The following is a 25,606-nucleotide window of genomic DNA, read 5'->3' as shown; positions in this document are numbered from 1 at the left end:
CTCAGCACCTGGTATCTGAGTATTTACACCTTCTGTGCTCCCTCTCCCTGGCCTCTAAGACTGGCCTGATGATCACCAGCCTTGTGTCCTGCCAGTCCCCACACCCTCACCCACAGCACCCTTTCCCATGTAGCCCTGATTTAGCCTAAACCCTCCTCTCCGCTAAGTGCTCTAAGCAGCCCATTGGCTTGGGCTAGTACGCAAGACCAAGGCTTTTCTAATCCAGACCAGGCAGATGTCTCAGCCTGTAACACCCTCGTCCCCGCCCCACCTCACCCCCACCCCCACTCCACCCCCGCCAGTGCTGGCTCAGCTCAGACATCTGCTGAGGGCTGGGACAGGAGCCTTTTCTCAGCCTTCCCACGGCCCCTGGGCTCACCTCTGTCATCACACCAGTTTCCCAAGTGCCTGTTTGTTTCTCTCTCCCCCTCCAAACACAAGCTTCTTGAGAACAGGAGCTGTGATACATCCCTTGCACGTAACACAGCGCCTGGGAGGGGGGAGGAGGCAAAGGGACACCTCCCACACGTACCTTCCTCCAATTCTGTTTCCTGTTCTTCCCAGACAACCCATTTCCTCCGACTGGCAATTTTTAATGTAGACGTTCTAATAGATTTAGTCAGTTGGCAGTCAAGCTGAGGCCTGTGAGGGACACCTGTCGTTTGGTCACCCAGCTGCCAACACCCCTCGGATGGGGGAATCCCAGCACAGGTGGGAGAACAGTGAGGGCACAAGGCCTAAACGGGATCAGGTCTCACCCAGGACCTAGAATCTTGAGGGAGGGACACTGAGACATACAGTCAGAGACAGCAGCAGCAGCTGTGGGGGACCCTGCATCCCACGGGTGGGGCAAGCTCCTCCAGGGACTGCAGTGTCCTGTAGGATGTGGGTGAGTGTCAGGGTCCTGGGGCGCGATAATGAATGTGCATGGTGATGACCGCAGCTGTGGCCTAAATACAGGGTTCCTGGGCGGTGGGGAACGGGGGTGTCTTATGTGGATCTGTGTGAGCCTGGCTCTCCTGTCAGTTATGTGAGTTCCCAAATACCCTGCCGTTAAGTCCCTAAATTTGCACCTGTCTCTTTCAGGCGTAGAATAGACTCCTGCCCCTTTCTCCACTGCTTCCTTCTTCCCGTGTCTCCCACCAAATCTTCAGCCTCACCCCTGCAATCCATCTGGTTCCCTGGTTGCCCCCTCACCCTGCCCCCACATGTATAAGATCTGTGTCCCTTGTCCCCGCAAAGCTCTGTGGCTGTACAGGGATGCCACCCTCATTCTCCAGGACGGGAGCCAGGCAAGTGGCCTGGTCCTGGGTGAGGGTGGACATGGGTGCTCTGGTTAGAATTTCCTTGTTGATATTCCCCAAGGCTGCGGTAGACCCAAAATCTCGAGAAGCTCTTAGATTAAGACTCATTCATTTTTTTTAATATGTTCATATGTTTCATTTTCATTGTCCAACACCATAAGTAAAGAGCAATTATTTTCTTAGTTCAGAAGGAGCCCAACCAGCCTTCATTGTCAATAAGCCCATGTCCATGCAAGGAGCAGCTTTGGTTTCTTCTTCCACCTGGCTCACAAAAGATCAACATTCACCTTTAATGACTCCTTGCTTTGTTATCCTGGGAAGGGCTCCAAGTTCAATGAAATTCTTTTGCTGGAGGAAGGTAGAGGGATTAGTGCAACCCTCTTGCCACAATAACAAGAAAGATGACCCAGAATGTGTCCTGAGCAGCACTCCGTGCTCAGCTCCGTCCTCAGCACGTGGCAGAGAGGATGTCTACTTAATGTCACAGCAATTCCATGGGGTGGGCACTAGCATCCCCACCCTGTAGATGTGCAAATGGAGTCACAGGACTTTCCAAAGATCACAGCACTAGGAAGGGCAGTCTTAGATGCTAAGCCCTAAAGGGTGGAAGGAAAGAAAAGAAAGGAGAACGAGGGAAGAATAAGGGAAATGTGATAGAGTGGCAGACTAATTCCTCCTAAAAAAAAGTTGAGGATTTTCTGGCAATCCTGATCTTCTAGAATCTGGAGCAAAGGGCTAGTGCAAGAGACTGTGCGCCAAGCAAGGCACATTTTGTCAAAAGAAAAGATACCCTGGGTGTTTAAATACATTGACTGGGCGACTGAAGAGAACTACCTGCTATCTCTTCTCCAAAACAGTAAACCAACTTCCTTCAGTTGGGGACTGCAGCAACCGTTTAACATGGACACGTTGTTTTGGAAAAATTCACATACAGCGTTTCACTACCCCACTGGAACTTCAGAGCTCATAGAGTTGTACTGTGATAAAAGAGTGGATGGAGGGCCATATTAATACAGTATTTGGTTTGGACGCTTCCTGGGCAGAACTAGGCAACTGAGCTGCAGGCCAGCGTGGAGTATCATCCTTAGCTGGTACTCTTTCTGCCGGGGGCCAGGGCATTCCGGGGCTCTGCATATCAAACACGTGCACCAGAAACGATTGTATCACAGAAGACACAGAAAGCTTTGTCACCGGGATCTGGTGCTCAATGCTGGCGCAGCGAGGTCTGTAACCTTAAACATCCGGCCTCTTGACCAACACCATTCAGGACCCAGAGACAAGCTTCTCCCCATCTCTGGCCCTATATTTTCAAAACTAAAAGTGACTACATCTGAATGCCATGAAGTCTGTGGGCTGTATCACCATCAGCATCAGAGATGGACATTGTTTGGGGAAAATGGAAAGATTTGAGCAGTGGAAGAGTTTAGAGAAAAGACAAATTAACTTGTAAAGTCCCCTTGAATCCGTGAATAAAGAGGTCAACTGTATGTTATCTACATGTAACTTGTGTGACGTGAGATACTAACTTCTTATATTAACTAGTTGGGCATGGAATGCAAAAATGAAAAGTTTTATTTTTATAAAAAGATGTAATAACATTTCATTAAATTTTCAAGAGCAAATAAAAAATGTTAGCTGTATTTAAATAATTTTGATCAAAATGTTTGCATTCATTCATTATAATTTATAATTTGGCTTTTCATTTTAATAGGTAAATTTAAATACTGTAAACGAAAAATAATTTTTGAAAAACAATTTTCTTTATACTTTTGTGAAAATGTATCAACATTTTGTATACCCTGAATGTAATTGCTTTTATTATCTACTTTTTAGATCATTACTGTTATGGAAAACAAATTATGTGAACATCTTTATGTCAGTAATGTAACTAGTAATTTTGCGAGAATGGAGACAAGAAAAATTAATTATATGGAATAAGTACTGTGATGATATGTGAATTATATCAGTATTTTGTTACTCCTCTAGATATTGCCAGCCCACCAACCAAACACCAGACATGTTGTACAATGATAAAATTTAGATGTCTTTGCTATTTTATTGACTTGCAGTCACATAAAAATCATAGCTTTACACATATTTTAAAATTTTGTTGTTAGAGAAATTTATCAAGGCAGGAGGATGGGCCGTGTTGTATTTAACAGTTTATTGGTTTGACTTATTGCTTCTTACTATTATATTTAGACACATGGCGGGTGGAGCTCCATTTGTGCTGTTGCTCTGGGGCCCACACACATTTGAGGTGGGTCTGTCATCATGCAGTCTAAGGATGTTGGGGGGTTTTCGGAGTCTGCATCCAAGAGGAGCATAAGCCCAGCTTAGCACACATTCTGATATTCTGATCAGGCCTAGACCCAAATCTCAGAACAAGAGAGAGCAACAGCATCGAATCAAGCTAGAAACTCCCCAATAATAGTGCCAAGCATCACCCCCAGGTTGGAAAAGGCCACCCTGGTAGGCTGGTAGCTGGAAGAGAAGGGTTTCAGAAAATGCATGGCAGATGCGACACAATGGCCGTGGCAGGAAGAGGATCCTAGGAAGCTGATGGGGTCAAAGGGCCGTTTGTTCCATTTACCGGAACGTAAAATCAATGCGCTTCACCATCCGCTGTGCAGGAAATGCAGTGGACCTCTCCCCGGGGGACTGCATCCCGGCCGATGTGCAATGCTTTACCACCCTGAGCATGGACATTTCCAGGCAACAGAACTGCGTCTGTCCTGGGGGCTCGTACCTCTGTCCTGACCCAGAACTCCTCCAGAGCGTTTTTAACAGGAAACTAAAGACAAAACATGGAGGCCACCTGCCTGCCCTGCTAATGGTACTGTCGTTATGAATTGAAGTTGAGGCTGTAAATGATCTGAGTAGAGATTTGGCATATGTGAAACCTCAGGGGACACAGAAAGTGACCAGGGTTCTACTTCCAGTATCGCGTTTCTGTATTAACTAGCTTTCCGACCTTGGACACTTTCTTTAACCTCTACAGGCCTCTGTTTCCTCATCTTGAAAACAGAAACATAGTCGTAGGTGATTTTTAAGGTCCGTCTTGCTTGCAACGCCACGATTTATCTGCCAGAAGGATTCCTGCTGTGTGTCTTGGACTATGTCCAGTATCAGGATGACTTATTCCAAAAGGCAGTTGTTCTTTTGTTTGCTGGCCTCAGGGGAAACCCAAATATTTTATGATGTTATGAGGGAGCGGGGACGGCCAGTGCCCTCTGTTCTCAAAGCCCATGTCCCTGGCACTGATCCAGCCTCTTTGGTGGAGACCATCCCACCCTTGTTATGCGGTCAGACACGCTACCTTCAGGGAAGTACCCACAAGACAATAGGTCCCTTTGACAACACCAAGTCCTTTCAACTGTGATAGACAGCCCTTGAGCTCTATAATGGGGCTCAGTTTGTAAGGTTTTTAAACCATGACTTATTTTTATTAACTTCTTCAAGTAATATTTCAATGGGGGATAATAGCACCTACCTCATAGTATTTCTGTGAGGAGTAAAAAGTTCACATAGAATTTTGGACAGTGCTTAATACATAATAAATCTCCAAAAAAACATAGCTGTTGGGTACCTACTGCGTGCCAGGCACATGCTAGGGGCAGGAATGCCAAAAGGAGTAAGACCAGCTCCTCGAGGAGTGCACAGAGCGGAGGTGCCCATGCACACCACAAGAGCACACTAGGAGAAGTAACTTAGCACAGGAAGAAACAAAAGTTATGGGAATATAGACAGGGAGGTACTGATTCTTTCTGGGACAGGACAGGAGAACGGGAGGTGAGGTGGATGCCTACAACTTCTGGGTACCCAGCACCGCATCCGTTCCTTCTCCAGTTAGGAGAACCCATCTTTCTTGTGGGGCACACATTGCAGGTCGTCAGGCAGGACTAGTCCCAGGTGAGGTCAGGTGACCCAAGTCTAGCCAATCAGAATATCTGTCTCGCTGATGATACTCATTAGCTCAAAGATGAGCTGTGTTGCACATGGGGATAGTCAGAACACTAGTAAAGACTTTTACCAAATCTATTAGAAAAGCATTAATTCTCTCTTTATGTGTGGTCATGAGCTTTAAGGATAATGCATGCCTGGGCCTCCCAGTGTCTCTCTTTAACTTTAGGTGAAAAAGGCAGAGGAAAAGCTTAGAGGGAGAGAGGCAGAGACGGAGACACAGAGGACAGAATTGTGGCATTCTAAACCTCTGGATCCGGTTGTGTCTGAAGCTACAACTACTCCCAGTTACATGAGCCACTAAAGCATCCCTTTGTCTAAACTAGATTGCATTGTGTTTTTGACATTTGGAACTATCAGCCCTGGCTAATACAGAAGGATTGTGGTTTTTGTTTTAAATACAGAAAGTTTGAAAGAAGACAGGATATGTGAGCTGAAGTTTGAAGAACATGCAGGCGTTCATCAGGCACAAAAGTAATTTATCTTTGGGATTCTGAAACAAATCATAATTCCCAAGAATTCTTGGGATTTCCACCAAATCATAAATTATTCTATGTTTTTATAACACTTCAGTTGTTTTTAAATAATAATGACTGGCCATAATAATAAACAAGGAATCCTGTTTCTGTGATAGGGTTATAATAAATGTTTCAGAAGTTTTCTATTTTTAAAAAGATACAATAAATGTATAATTTATGATTGTGATGAGGAAATATATAGTGCTTATAGATTATATACTTCCATCAAATAAAATAACCTCTACTGATATAGACATTTGGTAGCAAAAAATATTAAAAGGAGAGAAAGTTAACACAAAATAGATAACAAAAGTTATTAAAAATCGAAAGAGATGATCACAAATACCGAAAAAGTTATTATTCTTAAAACAAAATGTTTGAACACAGAAAGGATTCATTGCCCTAAGCGAGACTTTTGATTGTGACTGATTTGTTGCATGACAAATATTCCAGAGGTAGAAAAAGCCTGTCATTTTGTGTTGACACAGGTTGAATCATTGAGCGTGCATCCAAACCATCTTCAAGCTGGGCCTTAGGGTCCACGTTGCTTCATGTAAGCTCATGTCCTATGTAATGATGAAATTGTTTTGTCTCCTGGCCTTGCTTTTGGTTTGTCTCTAGGATCAATATTGCTTTTGCCAGTGCAAACTTTAGACTGTGCCTGACTCATGTCTTCTCATTGGTATCCTTTCTGAAGTCCAGCTGGGCGTCCCAGGAGCTCAGCAGGGCCTATCCACTCTGACTGGAGGCACGTGGGGAGGCCAGCTGCTCACAGGTCTCCAGGCAGCTGCTCCCTGCTAGGCCTCCCTCTAGAATCCACTGTCTGCCCAACCCTCAGCCAACGACCACCATAACTCAGACACTGGGCTCCACTCTGGGTGCTCTCTTCTCCCCACTTCCCTGACCCACGAATTCCAGGGACTGCAGCCCTGACTTCTGAGCTCTTCCTCCTTGACTCAGTGAGACCAACTGTCTGCATCTCTGTGCTGTGGTTCAGAGTGCTGCTGGAATAGAAAGCCAGGTGGATATGTGGCCCCCTGTGTGTGTGGCCCTGCTCCCAAGGAGCACAGCTTTGTGTTGCTCCAATTCCAGGAAACAGTTGTCACATCTATTTTGCCCATTTTTGTAGTTGTTTAATGGGGCAAGTACTCCAACATGGCCAGATATGAAAGCCCATCCCTGATGTTCATTAGAAAATTGCTAGTAGTAGTAATAGTAGTAGCACATTGTTCAAGTTTATATCATGTATGTTTTGTTTCTGTAGCCATAATTCCACCCTTCTCTTTTCTTTTTAGCAATATTTCTGTATTTAAATGGATTCAATATTCACCTTAAGTTTTGTTCTGTTTTGTTTTTAACAATGATCTCTCCATTCTTGAATTCTCCATTTGATTTATTTCCCTACAGATTTGATTTTATAACTAGCAGGGTTTTTTTATGTTTTGTTTCTTTTTATCCAAGAAGGACTCATGAGTGCTACATTCCTTGAGTTCTTTCAAGTTTGGAAATGTCTGCCTTTTGTCTTTTATGCTGCAATGGCATCTTGTCTGGTTTTCATTTTCTCGGTCACTCTTTAAAGGGTTATTTTTTTTTATAGTGCTCTATTTTCTTCCTTAATTATGTTCCTAGTGATTAAAAAAAATCTTTTAAAATGTTTCAAGTTTTGTTCCCTTTCTTCTTGTGAAATATTGATACCTACGAAAGAACATGCTTAACCTATATAACATAAACCATCACAATAAAATGAGGTCGCGTGAATTCATCAGCCAACCTCATAACGGGAACACTACTGCTACTGATAAGGTTCCCTTTGGGCACCTGCCCAAGCTAGTCTACTTTCCCCAACCCTCAGAGGGAATCATTAGCCTAAGTTTTCTTTATAGATGTATCACAACATTTTCTTAAATAATATATAATTGAACTCTGTTTGTTTTTAGCATGGCAAATGCAGTATGTTTCTAAGATTCGATCACGTTGATGAGTGTAGCTGTATGTAGTTCATTTAGTATCACTGTAGTAGAGAATTCAATTTCATGAATATACTACAATATAGCTATCCATCCTCTTCGATAATTGACAGGTTGTGTCTAGTTTTTTCTATCGTAGGCAGTGCTGCTATGAACATTCTTACGCTTGTATCCTGGTATATTTGCAATATTTTTTGTAGGATATATATGTGTGTGTTCAGTTTTCCAAGTTAATGCCAAATAGAGCAATTGAACAAATGTACACCCCCACTGCCAGAAAGAGAATTTGGGTGATAAAGAAAAAAATTCTTCAAACATCTTGACAGAAAAAAAAAACAGTCACCACAGGGGAGCAAGACTCAAGCAGACCTCAGCCCTCTTCACTGCGACATTGAAGGCCAGGGGACAGTGAGGACAGACCCTGTGATTATCTTAAGCCTCCCCTCTACATCATAATTCAAACGTCAACAGTATCTACTTAGTGTCTTCCTATGTCTCATTTCTTTTTCATTTTCTAATAATGCTGCCCTCTGTTTCCTTAAATCGGAAATCTCCCTTTTCTGACATCTCATTTCTGTTGTCTGACCAACGCATCTGTGAGTTTGCGTGTTTCACTGGATTTGTGTCCTAATTCAGCTGCAGAGCATGAAGAAATTGGCAGGCGTTTCCTTTGGTTGCTTCTTCTTACTGGGGTTCATGGTGTTTTGCATGCTGCATCTCCCCCTCAGTAGGATGTTTTTGGAGTCGTCATGCTTTTTGTTTTGCTCATGCTTGGGGAACTTCGTCCCTTCATTTTATTTGTTCTGACAGCGTGTGAGTGACTACTGGGCTCTCTTCCTCTTGTATGCGAGATCACTTTGTCGCTCTCAGTTTCACTGTGAGGGTTGAGGGAACTGGGTAGGCAGGGGCAGAGAAGCTCGGTGGGCAGAGTGTTGGCGGTTGGACTCCGCGGACTCTGTCTGCTCTAAGCTGCTGCCGTTTCGGACATGCATCAGGGTTTACTCCTCAGGGGCTGGGTGATGTACATGGTTCCCTGGAGGGTAGAACCTTAGACTCACATTGTTGCCCAGATTCAGCTTGTTGCCCTGAAGTCTTCGCTTTTGTCAGAATCAGCCCCCATGTTACCCAATTCTCCCCAATACTCACTTCTACCACTTTTCAGTCAGTGGAGGAAATGAATACACAGATATTGAGTTGTCGGAAAAGTCATGACGTATTTTTTCTATGTTTTTTGTTGCAGAAATGTGTCATGACTTTTCCGACAACCCAATATTTACATGCTTGGCCTCTCTCAGCTTTGGGGATCCCCATGAGCATTCGCAGGACCTGGTAGATTCTCCATGGCAGCTTCCAGGGGACTAGGGACCAGGTTCGGAGCCAAGCCCTGCTAGGTTTCTCTACTCCACCCCAGATTCTTGTTTCTTTTCTTGGTTAACAGTTTTTGAAGTTTATTGTACTAGGTATGTCTCTTTCTTTATTTGATTGTTGTTGGTGAATTTCTTTTGCTTGTTTTTACTTCATTATCCTTTTGGCTATTTATTTTTTAAAGATTTTTTTGGGGAATTGGGGGAAGGGAACAGCGTTGGGGAATCAGGGAAGGGGAGCAGACAAGTTGCTGTCCTTTTGTTCTTCAGTCTAGTTGTAGAGGACGTCGCTTCACTGGCCCATGTTGGTATTATCATTGCACTCTTCCTGGGTGAGGCAGTTGCTTGCCAGCCATTGGACGGCTGCTCACGGTGGCTCACAGTAGCTCACGAAAGCTCACACCAGCTACCAGCCAGCCCTACTGCAGCCTACACCATCACCGGCAACTCATGGCAGCCCAGCTCCAGGTTGAGCTGTTGTTCATCATCTTAGCTGTAGAGGGTGCAGTGTCACTGACCCACATATGGGATCCGAACCAGGGCCCTGCAGCTCAAAGCTGGCGTCCCAAACCAATTCCTAACCAACGCACCACTCAGCTGGCCCGGCTATTATTTTTAAGGTATTGGCAAAACAAAACTCTACAAGAAAGTTTCAATCTGCCATCTTAGCCCAGAAATCCTTTATTTGTTGTATGTTATCTGACTACCCCACAGGAATATAAATTTCATAAGGGCAGGGATCTTGTTTGGTTTATCCCTGTGTCCCCAGACCTTAAAACAGTGCTTTGGCATATAGTAGGTGCTCAATAAATCTTTGTAGGATGAATGGATGGATGGATGGCTAGCTGGCTGGCTGGCTGGCTGGATGGATGGGCAGAGAAATCAGCTAGGAGGCTATCACTGTAGTCTCATGTAGGGACGATGTGAACCTGAGAAGTGGAGGCAGAAATGGAGTGGAAGGGATAGATTTGAGACTTTGAAAGTTAGAGTAGAACTAAGTTTGATTAGAACTAAGTTTGATTACTCAGCAGGGAGGAAGGGGCAATGAGTAAGAAGCGAAATTCATCCCTTAAGGTAAACAGAAGACTTTCGGGTTTCTAGCTTGGATGAACAGGTGGTATCATTAGGTTCTTCAGTGAGAAAGGTAACACTAAAGGAGCAGAAGATACTGGGTTCAATTTGAACTCGCTGGGTTGATATTATCGGACTGCCTTAGCCATGGGGCTGATGTTCTGAAGAGAACAGGGTCAGACAGAGTCTGCGATGTCATCAGCAAAGGTGGAGGTTGAGGCAGTGGAGATAGATAAAAGAAGTGCGCAGCGGAGCAAACCACTGATCTGCATTAAAGGTTGGGGAAGGATCCGAGGCAAAGAAACCTGACCCCATTGAGCTCCAGGTCCCAGAAAATGTTTCTAGAAATAGAAAAAAAGGGATTATGTAGATATATGTCACATTGGTCCTCAATTTGACTTCCTCCAGGGTCTGTCTTCCCCATTCTGCCCTACCATCCTGCACCCCCATCAAGTGTTTCCATATACACAAAGAAAATGCAGATTTACATAATCTCCAAAAAAAAAAAAAAGTGAAACCACTGCCTTTAGCAACAGGAATGGTTTGCTTTTTTTTGCATTCACTAAAGAGCACAGTGTGAGTCATCTGAGGTTCTGAAAATTCAGCAGGAACTGGGCATTTTAATATCCTAATCGATGGGAAGTAGCGGGGTAGGGGTAGACAAGACCCAGGCAGGAAATGCTGAGTGTCAGACAAGGGAAGGTCCCGTGAAGGTTTACGTTCAATGACAACTTTGGGTTTGGAAACAGTGATGTCAGCACAAGTCGTGACTATGAGATGGCGCCAGCTCTCTCCTCGCTTGGAACAGAGACCCAGAGCTGGGGACACTTTCTCTGATCTCCCAACCTCCTCCCACCCCCTGCCTGCACCTCCTCTATCCTGTAGCCTAAGACTTATTTTAGGGCTGGGGTGATGATTTCATCCTGATGATTTCATCTTGAATCTCCAGATCCACTCTCTGTAAGCCAAACCTGAGGTCAGGGTGACCCGTGTGATCCCTGGGCATCCGCACAGGAATTGAACACTGGGAATTCGGGTTGAAGTGGCATCACCTTGGACTGCATGGGGCTTTAGTTATTGAATTGCCACATGCAAATCCGAGCCAGAAAATCTTGCCCCATCAGGCAGGTAGGAGTTCCTGCTCTATGAATTTTCATCCTTCTTCAGTCACCTAGCTGAGACTTCAGAGTAAGCTTTAGTGCCAATTGTCACAAACACCGCAATTATAATCATTAAAAACACAAATGGCTAATTATTGCTAAGTTAATATTATACTAATTTTTACTATAGCTAATAATTATTATTTATTATGCACTTACAATGTGCTGGGCACTAGACTAAGTAACTTATACACGTGATCTCTCTTGCTCTTCATAATGACCCCCAAAGTGCACATTATTATTTTCATTTTCTTACTGAGGGAACATGTTCACCCATTTATTCCTCCAGTCAATGGTTGGGTGCAATGTCCATGAAATGGGTGCTGTGGATCCCTTCACTGGGCCGGTGGGCTTGTCTCCAGTGGCTGTGACCCTCAGTTGCTAATGGCCCACCTTCTCCAGGAAATCGCCTTGGCCAGATGGGACCTGGAAAGTTCCTCTCCCTTCTCCCCTGCAGTCCATAGCTGATGACTCACCGACACATAGAGATTCAAAACGGTGGCTGCCTTCTTGGCTCCAGGTGGGACACGCTCTGTGGTATAATTCATGCTAAGAGCTCCCCGTAGGATCAGGCTGAAGACACCGGTCTCCAGCTAAGACTGTCTTCCCCTCCTCACATCCTTGCTCTGTCCTCGCCCCCGTTTTCTTGCGAGCACTTCACACATGAATGACGTGCACCGAATCCCTGTCTCAGGCTCTGTTTCTGGTGAAGCCCACGCATGACAGTGGGGCAGTGGAATGAGCAGGTTTTCATTTCAGACAGACCAGAGTTCAAATACATCTGTGTGGCTGTGTGACCTTGAGCAAGTCAGTTCACTTCTCTGGGCCCTATTGTCCTCACCAGTTTTTAAAACTTGGAATCATTACTAATTTAACCTTCCTTCCTTCCTCCTTTCAATAAACTTTCACGTTTGCCTCTGTGAACTAGACACTCTGTGAACATAGAGACTAGAAAGCATAGTTTTGGCCTCCAGAGGTAGTGTTTTCCAAACTGAAGAATTAAAATCTTTCATTAGAGGGTGGTAGACCCAGCTTTAGTGGATCTGACCGGCATTTTGCGGGAGGAAAGGGGGGAAAAAAGCAATGGAATGAAAAGAAAGTATCTGGGTGCATCAGACTTAATAAGGATAAGTTCCATGAAGGCTTTATCGGAATTGATTATTCTATCTGTATAACATATCTATTTCTCTATAGAGAGCTGATAGTAGACCTGAGGATGTATGGGATAATGTTATAAATTCTTATTTCTTGCTGGCCGTCAGTTAAAAAAGGTTTGAAAGCTACTTGTCTATGGGAATAGGAGATAGCACTGGTGGATGGCATTTCAAAATTTATTTTGTTATAGTTATATAAGACTTTAAATAATAATGGGTTTATACACAATTTTGTTTGTACATGCTTAAGAAGCTTCATAATAAAAAGAATTTGTCAGTCCTGGGAAGTGCCTGAGAACACTGTTCCCTTAAACTGGGATAATGAACTGGTGAATCTTGTGTTCTAGTCATAAAATTACCCTTGTAAGCATTCTGAAAAGCACTTTATTGAGGTATAATTGTCATACAAATAGCTGTACAGATTTAATGTATACAGCTTGATGAATTTAAAGTTAAGTGTTCGTAAATACTGTGATATTTCTTTCAGAACATTATTCCACAAATTAAGACACAGAGTAGACCATGGATATGTATGTTAGATTTTGTTTTGTTAAATGTGTGTATATATGCGTATGCATGTAGAGAAAACAGACTGCAAGGCTGTATGACAATATTAAGTGTTCTCTCCAGGTGGTGGGATTTTGGTTTTCTCCTTGCTTTGCTTTGTTTTTTAAGCTTTAAGCAATACATTAAAGTTTTCTGCAATGTATTAAAAGAGAATTGAAATACTATAATGAATGCTTTCTATATGCTAAATCCTTTATATATTACCTCATTTAATCATCACAGTAATTCTATGCCCTAGGTATTACTCTTCTCCCCGTGTTTACAGATGGGGAAACTGAGGCTTTAAGAGATGAAGTAAATCGTCCAGTGCCACAGAGTAAAATACGTAAAGTAACCTGATGTAAAATAACCAACATCCCAAAGACACAGGAGCCTGAGCTCTTTCAAATTACAACCCACTTTTCCTAACCCGTCCCCAATTCCCCTTACCCTGACCTATTATTTTCTTTTCTCTACATCTTTTATCACTTTCTAACGTTCTGTATAATTTACTTATTTATTATATTTATTCATTATTGCTGTTTTCCCCCATAAAAATGTAGCCTTCAGGAGGGTAGAATTTTTGTCTTCTGCTCATGGATATATTCTTAGATTCTTGAGATACAGGCCTAACACATTCTTGACACTCATTTAAATAAACATCTGTTGAAGGAACATTTTTTTTCCAAAATCAGTTATCTAGCCACTATAATTATCTGCCTTCTAGTATATAATAAATATGATTTTTTTCCCAAGGTGACCCTCAGGATAACCCACCAGTATGAATCAGAGCTGTGATGACAGATGCTTGTGGGTCCATGAAGACAAGGTAAGTTGTGAGAAAGAGCAGGTTCTGGGGCTCTTCTGTCCCTTTGTCCTGCTTGCAGCCCCGCCTCACTCTAGGGAATCTACCCCCTGACTTCCTCTGCTGTGGGGAGCTTGCCCCAAGGGATCCCTGACTAATGATGTATAGTGGTGGCAGGTTGGAGGCCCTGTAGAAGTATGTAGGGACCAGAGCACATCCCAGATGCTGGGCCTTGGGGTTCAAAGAATTTAAAAAAGTGAAGTGCTTTCCAGGACAGGTGACCCCAAGAGACACCATTTATTTAAACTTACCCCCAAGCCAGGCACAGGGCTACATGGGTTTTACAGGTGTTGCTTCTAATCCTTACAATAACATGTAAAGGTGGATTTTATTATCCCCCATTGTACAGAGGCAGGATCTAGGGCTCAGAGAAGTTCATTGGATGGATAGGTAGATAGTTTTGGGTACCACAGATAGCTGTTGCTTGAACTAGAGCACTCTTCGCTGACTTGTCATCCATGTTGGGGACTATTTGGCTCTGTCTACGTGAAAAAGTACAATTTTCCTACATAAAGGAACACTATTCATCAAACTAATTATTATCAATGACAATTATTTCAGCAGTAATATAACTACTTCGTGAAATCAAGTCATTCTTTAAAATGAACTTTAATTGTTCATTGTACGCATTGAGAACATGAATTGTTTATTTAGATATTTATAATGGAAAGGAGGCAAAAAGGACAATATTTTCTTGGCTAACAATGAAGGAGTCACAGACAGTCGCAGATGAAGGACTTCAGTCATCATCTCTCCTAATACCCTAGTTCTACAGATGAGTAATCAAGCCCCAGTGAGGAATGTATATGTTTAGGTGGTTATGTAATAATGATTCCATCTTTCACTACAGGCAGAACTTAATTTCCCTGTAAGTGGTCCTTATCTAACTTATTTAACCATTCCATAACTCGATTTCGTTGCCTTTAAAATGGGAATAATAATATTGCCTACCTAATGGCACAGCTGTGGTAATGAAATGATTAATACTTGTAAATGACATATGTAAGGTGCGTAGAACAGTGCCTAAGGCCTAGTAAGCACTCAAACCAATTAAGTGTCATTACGATTACTATTTCCTAGTGGCAAGGAATTGGGAGCTTGAGCTAATCAATTCTTAGCTGAATAGCTGAGCCGATAGCTTGTTTATTTCTTATCTCTATTTATTTTACTATGTAATGTTAACTTTGGAACGGCACTCTGGTTAGAACGAGATTTTCTTGTTTTGCCTAAACACACACACTCACGCATATAAATGTGCATATGTATGTGTATATATGATATATATATGTGTGTATACATATGATATATATACACACATACATTTATATATGTATGATATATAGATATAGATATATATCACATATATATATATATATATGTGAGAGAATGAGAGGAAGTATGAGAAACTCAATCCGTGAAATCCTGATGACTCTACCCTCAAAATGCGTCCTGGATTTGCCTCCTTCTCACATCTCCACGTCCCATCTGGTCCCACCTGGGCCCTTCTGCCTCGGTCACTGCAGTGGCCTCCTAAATGCTCTCCCTGCCTGCAATCTTGCTCCTCTATAGTCTGTTCTCCACCAGCAGCCAGAGGGCTCCTTCTAAGATGGGAGTCAGATAATTTCACTTCTCTGTTCAGAACCTTCCAACATCTCTTGTCTGGTGCTGGGTGAAACCTCTCCTATCTCTCTGACCATTTTCTTCAAATCTCCCCTTACCCCCTCTGCCCCAGCCACATGGCTGTGTTTTTCCTTGAACACCCTTGTGTACTCCTGCCTCAGGCCCTTTGCACGAGCTGTCTCCTCTGTCAGTAATGCTCTTTCCCAGGGAGCCCCATGACTCCCTTCCTCCCTTCCTTTAGATCCCTGTTCAAGCGTCCTTTTAGCAGTGAAGTCTTTCCTGATCACATCTGTGAATGAATACCCCCACCCTCCCTAGGCTCCTCTTGCCCTGATGGTTCTCCGCAGCACTTATCACCACACACACTCACACATGCACACAGTTATTTGTTACTCCCATCTCCATCTCCCAGGACAGTGTAATCTCTCCAAGGTCAGGGACTATGTCTGTTTTACTCATGCTCTGTCCTCACCGTCTAGTATACTGTTTGCCTTATAGCTGCTCAATAACGTTTTTTGGAATGAATTTGTCTTCTTCCCTTTTTACATTCAATTGCTTTTTTATTTAAAGAGAGAAGGCCCTGTCAGACCTGGAAATAAGCCCTGGGACTCCAGGGGACACTGATCGCTGTTTAGCTGCCCAGCCTCTGAGCCCCAGATGCTTGTTTCCCCAGCCTCCCTTGCGGTGGGCACAGAAACATGACTAAGACTCAGTCTATCGACACACCCAAAGAAGCAGGGGCCCGGGGAAGCCACCTTGGTGGGGATGGTGGCAGCAGTGGTGGCCACATCCAGTCCGAGCTCTGTTGACAATGCCATGTGTGGTCCTGGACCAGCTCTGGGGCATAATTCCAGCTCAGGAGTCTCCCTCTTTCCTGCCCCACCTCCCAAGCCTGATTTTTCTGGCATTCTTGGTGATTTGATAAACTCAACAATATCCTTTATTATGAATGTATCTTCTGCTTATAGAAGCAAAGCTCGCTTCTTGTTGCTTGCCATTAAGAATCCTGACCACTCCAGGACTCTGCTCTGTGATATTCCATAGCAGTAACCACCAGCACCAACAGAGGTGGGGACGTACAGTGACCACAGAGAGGGGAGGGCCCCCTGGAAAAGCAGTGGCCCCCGACGAGCCTGCCTAACCTCTTCCGCATACAAGCTGCCTTACCTAGATATGAACAATTTGCATTCTTTGCCTCTCACAGTTTGAAGTCGTTCGTCTTTGAGCTCTGTACAGTGTCTGTGCTCTTTGGAAAAGATGTCTCATTTTGCAGTTATTATGCATCTGGACCTTGAGGAGTCTTCTTCAGATGGTTTTCCATCCTCCATGTGATGCGGGAGACCCAGGTGAGAGGCACTGTCACCACAGGAAGACAGAATTTGGATGGGAAGCTTTCCACCCAAGCATTCATGCACCAGGACTCCGGAGGATGTTCTTTAGAGCTGCATTTCCAGGGTATTTGAATAGACTCTTAGAATAACCACCACTGAAGCTGTACTCAGGAGGCCAGATTGAGGAAGAAAAGCTCAGCTTAGCCCCAGCTCTAACCTCCAAGCTCTGCCTTATCAAGGAGTCCAACACCTCTAAAACAGAAAAGCAAAACCCCAGCCTGAGAAGAACCCCACCACCACCCTGCCACTTCCATCCTCATCTACCCCAGCTTTCCATCTGTTAAAAATAAACAAAGGAATGTCATTTAATATGGAGCTGGGAAGCCCTGGAGGGGAAGCTCTCAGGCACTGCCGCCCAGACGGGGAACAGGAGGACATACCACAACAGAAGGAAGGAAGAATTTCTCCTTGCCCGGCGAAACACCTTCACTGTGGTCAGTCCTTGCCTGAACCTCTCTAGCTGGTTGACCTCAGGATTGGGCTCCTGGTTACTGTCCAGCCAATGAGAAATGGCCACGCTCAGCCAGCGAGAAGCCATTACCACCCTGAATTCTTCGAACACCCCTTTCAACTTCCTCTTTTTCCCTATAAGAGCAAGCCCCTCTTTTCTGTTCTTCAGACTGGCCTATGGTTCACCATAGCTCGCTTGTCCTGAATTGCAATTCCTCTGCTATTTCCGAATAAACCCATTTTGCTGGTACAATAACTGGCTTTTTGGGTTTTTTTAAGGTCAACACATCCTTGAGCATGTGTTTTCGTTTGGCACAGAGCCAGGCACATAATAAATACTTTTTTTTTTTTAAGATTTTATTGGGGAATTGGGGGAAGGGAACAGCGTTGGGGACTCGGGGAAGGGGAACAGACAAATTGCTGTCCTTTCGTTCTTCAGTCTAGTTGTGGAGGACGTCACTTCACTGGTCCATGTTGGTATTATCATTGCACTCTTCCCGGGTGAGGCAGTTGCTCGCCAGCCATTGGATGGCCGCTCACGGCGGCTCTTGGCAGCTCACGCTGGCTGAATAAATACCTTTAAAAGTCATCCAAAGCCTTCTCTTCTGCTGGGCTGTGGACTGCAGATAAGAGTCAATGGAGAGAGTTTTAAGTAAATAATGGAATAAGCAAGACTGTCATTTTTGGTAAATAAGATTGCTCAGATAAAGGTGGAATGACCTTGAGAGGACTTCTACTATCTCCAGGTCCACTGTCTTGGATTGACAGATGTCACCCATGTGGAACAAGACTTCATAGCCTCCCATGCCCAGTACTCTGCCTGGCTGTGCCAAACCATCAGATGAGTGCTGAGCTAGAGGGGACCTTAAGGGTAGAGGGGACTGTCTGTTTTAGGGCCCTGGCAGGGCATCTGGAAAGAACAACGTGGCCCTGGGACCCAAGTCCTAGAGGAAGTAAGCAAGTATTTATCAGGTAGTCACCAAATGAATGAAGTGTCCACACCATGGAGATGCGAGTGCTTCCTACTTTTACCACTGAAGTGGCCTTGATGTTGGGTGTATCTGTGCGAGTGTTGATCACAGCCCTCTAAGGAGTGAAGGATCTGCCCTACCCAGGGCTTGCTTTGTGTGTGACCTTGAACAAGGTCTTAATATCCATCTGGGTCTGCACTACTGGCCTTAGTTACTGACTGAGTTCAGGTGTGACCAGGCCTGTGCCAGGTTTTTTTACATATGCCATCTCATTTAATCCCTCAAGAGCCCTGAAGCGTAAGCAGCAGAATCTCTGTTTTGTCGATTAGGAAAGTGATGCTCAGAGAGGCTACCTAACTCCCCAATCCACATAGCTATAAATGGCAGAGCTGGGGTCCATCACAGACTTTCAGACTTAAAGGCCCTATGGATAACAAGAATAAAACGATGAATAGGAAAAGTCCAGGTATTTGCATCTCATAACACCACAGCAATAACCTTTAATCACACTCCTTGAGGCATCCTCTTAATTGTTGGATTGGCCCCGATAACTTGTTTTTTGATCTCACAGCCCACCGAGAATACCCCCACCTTATTTTTCTCCAATTATTGATATAGTTTAAGATCTGTCTGCCTCCATGGAGACAGACTCTAAAATGACCCCAAAGTATTCCTGCCTGTAGGTGTCCATGCTCTTGTGTGACCCCCTCCCCTTGAGTGTGGGTGGGACCTGGGACTTGCCTCTAAGCAAAGGTGATGCGGTCACTTCTGTGATGTGTTGTATAAGATTGCAACTCCTGTCCTGTGAGCACACTCTCTCTACTGCCTTCTCAGTTCTCATGCTTTGATGAAGCCAAGGAGGTCCACGTGGCAGAGAACCGAGGGCAGCCTCTGGCCAAAGCCAGCGAGGAGATGAATCTCGCCAACAATGTGAGCTTGGATGCCGACTCTTCCCCAGTCAATCCTCAGATGAAACCTCAACCCTGACCAACACCTTGACCATGGCCTGAAGCAGAGGACCCAGCTAAGCCACGCTGCATCTCATATAAACTCTGAGATCCATTATAGCAACAGAGAATTAATACATTCCCTTAGTTGCAAGCTCCTGAAAGGCCGGGATGGTGTTCTACTCATCTTCGAAGTCATAGTACCCAACGCAGGGGCTCTAGGCATGTCTGTGGTCCCCCCGAATTGGTCTCTGTCTTTCCCCCCAACATATCCTCCACGTTGCCTCAGAGAGATCATTCTAAAATGCCAATTTAATGGTGTCACCCTCTGCTTCAAACTCCTCAGTGGCTTCCTATCATTTTTAATAAAAATCCAAACTATTTAGCATAGCACTCAAGGACCTTCGTCACGTGTCCCCACACTGCTACTCCAGGCTCTTCTCCGCCACCACTGACTCCCTGCCGCCCTGCGCTCCAGCCACACGACTCACCCCTCTTCCACCTGACCCTTTAGGGGTCAGAGCACTTGCCCATGCTGTACCCTCGCCTAGAAGATTCTTTCTTCTTTGCCCATTGAGTTCCTACTTATCCTTTATGGCCCAGCTCAAACGTCACCCTCTCCTGAAGTCTTCTCATGTCCTCCCCTAGCCCAAGAACAGCCGCCGCCATGCCTCCTGGGACTTGGAGTGCTATGACACCCTGTACCACACTGAGTGATAATTATTTTTAACCTTGGCTCTCCTTCTAGTCTGAAGAATTTCATATCCTTCTCCTATCTTTCTTCACATCCCTCTTCATGTCCTTCTCTCTCTCTCTCTCTCTCTCCTTGCCTGGAAAACCCCGGAATGGTTGACTGAGTCAACGAGTGGCATTAATAACAACACCAAAGGCTGAAACAGGGCACTTGTGGGTCAAACAAGGGCTAAATAGGTTGCGTTAGTGGGTACACAGGACAAGCTCTGTAGACACCTGAAGTGCTGCTGGAGGGTGGTTGGCAAGCACCAGAGATAAAAATCTCCTCTTGCTAATACTGTTCCTTCATTGTGAGGGGGGGGAGAAATGGAGGCCTAAGACACTTCCTCTTTCAGCTGGAGATAGCCGTCTATTTTGTGTTAGAACATTACATGGTGACCTTTTCTGAGACATTGTCCTTAAAGACGCAGTATGTAAACTTTATACTTCCTTCCTGCTCCTAAAATATTAAACAATGGAACAGGTTTGACTCAAAGGCCCCCTCTGCCCTCCTGGACTTGCTGATTGACACCAGTCAAACCCGAGGCTGACAACATCAAAACCTCAAAGAAAATGTCTTGCAAATTTCCTATAACTTACATTTATTAGATGCTCTTTCTCACCATTTATTTTTGCTCCAGGTCCACAGATGTCACACCAATCCAGTAACCAGAGAAGGGGCATGGGAGGGGTGTTGAGGCTGCTTCTCCCCCCCTTCAGTGTTTAAGCTCTATAAGAGCAGCTTTTTGTCACAAACAGGCCCAGCGAGTAGGACGAGATCCCTGGAGAAGGGGGTGTAAGTGTGCAACACCATAGGAGCCGTATCTTAAACTGACAGCCAACGACCTGGTTTAAATTGAAACAAAGTCTTGACCCCACATTTCAACATGAACGTTTAAGCTGGCCAAGTTCACATTCAGATATGAAAAGCGGGATCGCATCTTTTCAATCCATCTCTTATCAGCTCATGGTTGTTTCCAGACAATGAAAAATGTAGTGTATATAAAAACCGCTGGCTCAGATAATGGCTGAGCCATGGCTTTTCAGTCAGATTTGCCACCAAGCCAATCCAACTGTGCAGAAACCAGTTGTTTGAATGATTGAAAAGCATTTGGAGCTAGATCATTATTTCAGCGTCCACTCGCAAGTGAAGCCGTGTATACCTGTAAGTATTGTACCTTCTGCTTTGCTGCAGGAATATTTCCAGCCAGCCATATTTTCCCTTTTTGGGACCTCCCCACAGTACTCTCTGGATTTAGGAAAGGTAGAAAATCCTTCTGCCTGTTGCCCTTGCCAGAGCTGGAGACACTGATCACTCAACAAGCGTTTATCAAGTACCCTCTCGACAGCAGGCATTGCAGATGCCAATGGGACTAAGGTGTTATTATTCCCTGCCTCAAGGAGCAGACAAAAGGTAGCAGATTACAACTGAGTATGTAGTGTGTGTGTGGTTGGGGGCGGGGGGAAGGGGGCGGTTCGGTAAATATTTGATGAGTAAATGAATAAATGGAGAAAAAGCTGTTATAATATAGGAAAGCTCTAATACTATGGAGTGTGCCCAGGAAGACATCTGACTGGGACTGGGGAGGTGTTTGTCAAAATAAACTTTTTCTTCTTCATATCAACCCAGAATCATAACATTTGCTATTTGCATTTGTTCTTCCATAGTCTGTTACCTATTAGTAGTGGAAGTAGGCAGTAGGACTGTGTGTGTGTGTGTGTGTGTGTGTGTGTGTGTGTGTAAAATAAATAAGGCTATCTTTTTTTAAAATAGTATTTTTTTAAGATTAAGGGATTAATCATGAATAAATATTTATGTGTAAAGCCAGGTATTAGGTGGCTGGGGAAAGGTAAGATTGTTCATACAAATGCCACAGCTGCTCACATCATCCAAGGGCAGACACAGAACCTGCCAGCCTCATGGGCATGGGCTCTGGGAAGCCGCCAGCAAGCCAGAGATCCCCCTGCTTTTTTCTCTCCCTGTGGCTTGCACCAGGCGCTGTGGCTTCTCTTGTCTGGACAAGTCTGTTCCTCACTCCGCCCTCCACTCGCTCAGACATCCTTTGCTCACTCCTGCGTTCTCCTTTCCGGCTCTCCTCACACATTGCTTCCCAAACCCCAGGTTGAGCACATGGTCTTTCTGTTCGGTTCCTATAATAAGGTTTCACAGTCCCATGAGAGGAATCCAACTGACTGCCTCTTAATTTCGTGCCAGGTCCTTAGCCCACCTATGGATGAGCTGTCTGTGGGACCCTTGTCCACCTAGATCTAATTAGCTGTGGGCCCAGAAGTCCTTTGATTCTCAGCATTTCTAATAGGGAACAAGGCAGGACATGTGGGCTACATCTCTCGTGTAGTTTTGCTCCTAAATGGGGACACAGCCATCTAGATGCCATTAGACTTCAGAGTTTCTGAAGATAGAGCAAGGAGAAACTGCTCACCGGGCGGGACCCCAGGCCCCAGACCCCTCACCATTGCTGATGCCACCACCGTTACCAAGAGATCAGAGCAGCACAGGGAGAAGTGGTCTCTGGGTCTTAAAGAGGCTTATGCTAGAAGCAACAATTGAGTACCTGCTATGTGTAAGGCGGATTCATAGGTCCACTAACTCTCAGATCTTTTTTAGTATGAGACGCTAAGGGGTTGAAAGCCTACTTTTTGAGAAAGCATACTTTTTGGCGTGCTTCACTGTGTATTACCTAACAGATAGATAGATCTTCATAAGAACACTATAGAGACAGTATTATAATGCTTGCCATTTGAGAACTCAAAAGTGAGGTGCGGAGAATTTCAGTTACTTGTTTAAGGACACAGAGCTACGATAAATGGGGGAGCCTGGAAGAGTCTCAGAGCTAACTAAGCTGTGTCTCTCTCTTGCCCTCCTCAGCAGCACCTGCAAGGACAGCACAGCCTGTCTCTATGCCCTTGTTGGGCTCCCCCTAGACTGGGGGAAGACATCCGATTCACCATCCTGTCCCCAGGAACTACCACAGGCAGGCCTGATGCACAGATCACACACACTGTAGTCTAATCCATGAAGGAACAAATGATCTACTGCGTTCCCCAAATGGAGGGCAAGGGGAGAGATACAAGAAGGGGCCAGAGGGGCCAGGGCAGAGCGGGAAGGCAGTAGAAAGCTGCTCCCTTGTTTCTGGCCTTGGTCTATGCTAGACAGGAGAGGGTGTGGTACCCTCCCTGAGGGACACACGTCAGCCTCAGCCGTGCTTTGAGCTAATGGTGTTTTGGAAACTTCAGAAGGAGTATAGGATGAGGGAAGACTCCATCAGCTCCAAGCACTGCCTGCTCTTGGCTGCCAAACATGGCAGGCAGATGTACATACTTCCCATTGTCTGGGAAATCCCAGGGGGTGGCTTTCCTGACACAGCTGATTCCTTGGTCCCTTTGCATAGTGATTTGACTGATGGCTTGATTCACATCTGTCTACTTTTTCTATTTCACGAGCATGTATAGGCCCAGTCTGTGTGGAGCTAAAACCTAAGGCTAGAAAGATGAATAAATCATGGTCCCTCCCTTGAAGAACTCACTATCTAATAGGGAAAAAAGACAGGAAGGTTGAAGATTATTACACAGTGCAATAGATAATTGAACAGAGTTATATATAATGGCGACGGAGGACATAGAGATATTCCATGAAGCTCATGAGCAAATCACTGAATGAACCATTTCATATTTTTCCCAGAGGGGATATTATATATCAAGTACTGTGCTTGGCATGAGGTCAAGGGCTCATAACAGCCTCATCAAAGGCTGCATCCGTCCATTGCTAATTTTTAAACAACATATTTATGAAATTATAAATGATATACAATAAAGTGCACATATCTAACACTTTACAATTTGATACGTTTTCACCCATGTATACACTCATGAAATCATCTCCACAATCAAGGTAATGAACATATCCATCACCTCCCGAAGTTTCCTTATGCCCCTTTGTCGCCCCTATTCCCGCTCTTCCCACAGCCCCCCATTTTCAGGCAGCCACCAATCTTCTTTCTGTTATTATAGATTAGTTTGCATCTAGAATAAGTGAAATTACACAGTATTCTTTTTCGTCTAGCTTCTCTCACTCAGTGTGATTATGTTGAAATTCATCCATGTTGTGTGTATATCAATAGTTCATTTCTTTTTGTTGATGAGTAGTATAGATACACCACAATTTGTTTATCCGTTCACATGTTGATGGACATTTGGGTTGTTCCCTGGTTTGGGTTAATTCAAATAAAGCTGCTATGAATATTTGTGTACAAATCTTTGTATGGACATGTTCTATTTTTCTGGAGTAAATGGAATGGAATGGTTGGATCATATGGTAGGTATATGTTTAACTTTTTAAGAAACTGTTAAACTGTTTTCTAAAGCAGCTATATCATTTTATATTCCTTCTAGCAGTGTATGAGAGCTGCACCTTCTCGCCAAGTAAGTTTTAAAAATTTTAAGCATTCTAATAGGTGTGTAATGGTTTCTAATTATGGTTTCATTTGCAATTCTTTACTAACAATGTTGACCGTCTTTTCATATTAATATATATCACTCTTATGGCTCAAATCTTCTGCTCATTTTTTGCTGGGCTCTCTTATTACTGAGTTTTAAGATTTCTTTATACATTCTAATGCAAGTCCTTAATCAAATATATACTTTGCATATGTTTTCTCCCAGTATGTGGCATCTTTTCATTCTTTTTGGAAGGGCAGAGCTTTAAATTTTTAACGTAGTCCAATTTGTCAAGAGTTTTCTTTTGTGGATCATGCTTTCAGTGTTGTATTTGACATATATGTTTCCCCAAAGCCCCAAATTACTTACCATTTGTGTTTTAATGTCTCCATATGGAAAATGGGCATAATAATAGTATCTATCTCATAGGGTTATTATGAGGATTAAAATGTATAAGTATTTATAATATGCTTAGAACAGTGCCTGGCCAATAATAAGTGCTATATGCTTTTTTTTTTCTTATGTCTACTTAAAATCATGGATTCTAGAAACAACTACAATAGATTCTGCTTCAGGACACAAGCCAACTATGCTGGCTTCCAGGTACGGGTTTTGCTCAATCTTTTCCTAATCCCTGCCGCTGCTGGGGCACAGTTAGAATTTTAGGCCAGTAGAATTATCATGTAGCTCTACCTCCAGCCCCATGCAGGAATCCCTTCTGCACGCCACACCTGACCAGCCGCTGGCTGCCTTGTGAGTAAGAATTCTTCAGGCTGATTGTACATTCAGGAAGCCTGAGCTCAATTCTGGGGAAGGCCGATGATGTCTGGCTGTGAGGTGACAGTGAGATTCCCCAGGCCTGCGAAGCTAAATTTCTGTGTTCACTATATGCACTACTAGTTCCTCCCGGTGCTTCCACCATGCCACCGGACACGGTTTGGATCTCCTAGAATAGTCAGAAATAAACTCCATGGAGTGGTCTTCCTGGAGACCCGCAACTCCTCTTTCTTGCCAGTAGAGAATCCGAATTAGGGGCAAGAATAGTACTTTTCTGCCTTAACAACTGCCCAAATCCTGAATCAACACCGGAATACAGTCTGGGCTTTTTTCATTGAGTGCTGGGGAGGG

General features: G+C 44.2%; 1 long non-coding RNA gene across 1 annotated transcript; it reads left to right on the top strand.

The window, feature by feature from the left end:
• The first annotated feature begins 4,059 nt into the window (after positions 1–4,059).
• Positions 4,060–17,612, top strand: LOC109391454 (uncharacterized). The gene is made up of 3 exons (XR_002125815.1): positions 4,060–4,140; positions 13,804–13,876; positions 16,737–17,612. It is a non-coding gene; the product is annotated as an uncharacterized LOC109391454 (long non-coding RNA).
• Positions 17,613–25,606: the final 7,994 nt, after the last annotated feature.

Source organism: Hipposideros armiger, unplaced genomic scaffold (genome assembly GCF_001890085.2).
Source record: "Hipposideros armiger isolate ML-2016 unplaced genomic scaffold, ASM189008v1 scaffold_293, whole genome shotgun sequence".
NCBI lineage: Eukaryota > Metazoa > Chordata > Mammalia > Chiroptera > Hipposideridae > Hipposideros > Hipposideros armiger.
The sequence above is the reverse complement of the archived record's forward strand: the minus strand, read 5'-3'. Positions and strand labels throughout refer to the sequence as shown.